Raw genomic sequence first — 3,331 nt, 5'->3', positions numbered from 1 at the left:
TTAAAGGAAAGACAGTTAATTGACTCACAGTTCAGCAAGGCTGGGAGCCCTCATGAAACTTACCATCATGGTGGAAAGGGAAGCAAACACGTCTTTCTTCACATGATGGCAGGAAGAAGTTCTGAGCAAAGCGGGGAAAAGTCCCTTATAAAACCATCAATCTTGGCTGGGTGCAGTGGCTCATGCCTGTAATCTCAGCACTTTGGGAGGCCAAGGCAGGTGGATCCTAAGGTCAGGAGTTCAAGACCAGCCTGACCACTATGGTGAAACCCCATCTCTACTAAAAATACAGAAATTAGCTGGGCTTGGTGGTGTGCATCTGTAGACCCAGCTACTTAGGAGGCTGAGGCAGGAGAATCGTTTGAACTCAGGAAGCAGAGGTTGCAGTGAGCTGAGATCATGCCACTGCAGTCCAGCCTGGGCGACAGAGTGAGACTCCTTCCAAAAAAAAAAAAAAAGAAAGAAAGAAAAGAATAATAATAATAATAAAAATAAAACACTCACTATCATGAGAACAGCAGCATGGGAGTAACTGCCCCCGTGATTCAATTACCTCCTACAACTCATGGAGATTATGGAAACTATAGTTCAAGATGATATTTGGGTGGGGACACAGCCAAACCATATCAACTGTTGAGTGTAGTTTTTCACATATAGTTACATATAACTACATATATATAACTATATATATACATATAAATAGTTTTGACTTTTGAACCATGTAAAGGTTTTACTTTTTTTTTTTTTTTTTGAGACAAAGTCTCGCTCTGTCACCCAGGCTGAAGTGCAGTGACATGATCTCAGCTCACTACAACCTCCAACACTGGGGTTCAAGTGATTCTCCTGTCTCAGCCTCCTGAGTAGCTGGGATTACAGGCACATGCCATCATGCCTGGATAATTTTTGTATTTTCAGTAGAGATGGGGTTTTGTCATGTTGGCCAGGCTGGTCTCAAACTCTTGACTTCAGGTGATCCACCCACCTTGGCCTCCCAAAGTGCTGGGATTACAGTGTGAGCCACCATGCCCAGTCCATATTTAAAACTTTTTAAATTTTGAGAGATTTTTCAAAAAGAAAACCTTAAAATTAAATACAAACATAAACAAATGAACTTAACTGCATATCAAATTAATAATAGAACCACACAGGAAAAAAAAAAAGAATTAAATGATCTGTGAATACAGTATTCTGACTATATATATATATATATATATATATATATATATATATATATATCCACCCTTAACTGGATGTATTCTAAGAACAAATAGTACTACAAAGAAGTCTTGAATTTTTCTTAAACCTGTTGTTGGAAATGGGCTTCTACACTACCCAGAGAGGGGTCCATGCTGTCTTATTCTGGATTCCTCTCTTAACTTAAAAGGAAACTTTCACAATGTCCAGGGCCCTTGATGTCCTGCCAGTGAAGGAGGATGTCAAGTTCCTTGCAGCAGGAACCCAGCTAGGTGGCACTAATTTTGACTTCCAAAAGGAACAGTACATCTATAAAAGGAAAAATGATGGTATCTACATCCTAAATCTGAAGAAGACCTGCCAGAAGCTTCTGCTGGCAGCTCGTGCCATTGTTGCCATTGAAAACCTTGCTGATGTCAGTGTCATATTCTCCAGGAAAACTGGCCAGAGAGCCATGCTGTCGTTTGCTGCTGTTACTGCAGCCACTCTTGTTGCTGGCCACTTCACTCCTGGAACATTCACTAACCAGATCCCAGCGGCTTTCTGGGAGCCATGGCTTCTGATGGTTACTGATCCCAGGGCTGACCACCAGCCCCTCACAGAGGCATCTTATGTTAACCTTCCTACCACTGCTGTGTCACACAGACTCCCCTCTGTGCTATGTGGATGTTGTCATCCCATTTAACAACAGGGAGCTCACTAGGGGGCTTGATGTGGTGGATGCTGGCCTGGGAAATCCTGCGCAGGCCTGGCACCATCTATGAATGGGATGTCATGCCTGATCTCCCCTTTTGCAGAGATCTTGAAGAGATTGGAAAGAGGAGCAGGCTGCTGCTGGGAAGGCTGTGACCAAGAGGAATTTCAGGATGAGTGGACTGCGCGAGCACCTGAGTCCACCGCGACTCAGCCTGAGGGTGCAGACTGGTCTGAAGGTGGCAGGTGCCCTCTGTGCCTATTCAGCAGGTCCCCACTGAAGACTGGAGTGCTCAGCCTGCCACGGAAGACTGGTCTGCTGCTCCCACTGCTCAGGCCACTAAACTCATAGGAGCAACCGCTGAGTAGGCTTAAGCTGTTTGTCCAGAGGCTTTTAAGCAACTGACAGAAATAAACATTAGTTTCTTTAAAAAAGGAAATGGTATTAGAGCAGTCATTCTGAAAGTATTTGGAGTGTACTGTAGGATAGAGCAAATAATTAAATATATTGATGTTTCCTCCTTGTTAACAGGTGTGTTAAAATAAACTAAATAAATGAATGGCCGGGCGCGGTGGCTCGAGCCTGTAATCCCAGCACTTTGGGAGGCCGAGGCGGGTGGATCACAAGGTCGAAAGATCGAGACCAACCTGATCAACATGGTGAAACCCCGTCTCTACTAAAAATACAAAAAAAATTAGCTGGGCATGGTGGCGCGTGCCTATAATCCCAGCTACTCAGGAGGCTGAGGCAGGAGAATTGCCTGAACCCAGGAGGCGGAGGTTGCGGTGAGCCGAGATCGTGCCATTGCACTCCAGCCTGGGTAACAAGAGCGAAACTCCGTCTCAAAAAAATTAATTAATTAATTAATTAATTAAAAAAATAAATGAATGTATTCATGGTGTCAGAAGTCAGAGTTCCCGTTGGTGAGGAAGAAAAGATACAAATATGGAATGGAAAGATGAGGAAGAATCCTGTGGAGCTGGATATTAATTGGAAGAAAATTTTTAAAAAATACTAGTTTTTGCTGGGCACGGTGGCTCACACCTGTAATCCCAGCACTTTGGGAGGCTGAGGCAGGTGGATTACCTGAGGTTGGGAGTTGGAGACCAGCCTAACCAGCATAGAGAAAGCCTATCTCTACTAAAAATACAAAAAAATTAGCCAGGCATGGTGGTGCATGCCTATAATCCCAGCTACTCGGGAGCTGAGGCAGGAGAAATGCTTGAACCTGGGAGGCAGAGGTTGCAGTGAGCTGAGATCACACCATTACACTTCAGCCTAAGTGGTAAGAGGGAAACTCTGTGTCAAGAATAATAATAGCAATAGTTTCCTAAGAGTTTGCATTTCCTAGCTCTGTCCACTAAAGGTGTTTACATATAATGATATCCCAGTAGCAATGAGCAAACCTAGTGGTGAGAGCTTGATTTCCAAATGCCATTTCCC

At 43.9% G+C, this 3,331-nt stretch overlaps 1 pseudogene; it reads left to right on the top strand.

Moving 5' to 3' along the window:
• The first annotated feature begins 1,396 nt into the window (after positions 1-1,396).
• Positions 1,397-2,256, top strand: LOC101040077 (small ribosomal subunit protein uS2B-like; annotated as a pseudogene).
• Positions 2,257-3,331: the final 1,075 nt, after the last annotated feature.

The sequence above is a fragment of the Saimiri boliviensis genome, chromosome 5, assembly GCF_048565385.1.
Source record: "Saimiri boliviensis isolate mSaiBol1 chromosome 5, mSaiBol1.pri, whole genome shotgun sequence".
NCBI lineage: Eukaryota > Metazoa > Chordata > Mammalia > Primates > Cebidae > Saimiri > Saimiri boliviensis.
The sequence above is the reverse complement of the archived record's forward strand: the minus strand, read 5'-3'. Positions and strand labels throughout refer to the sequence as shown.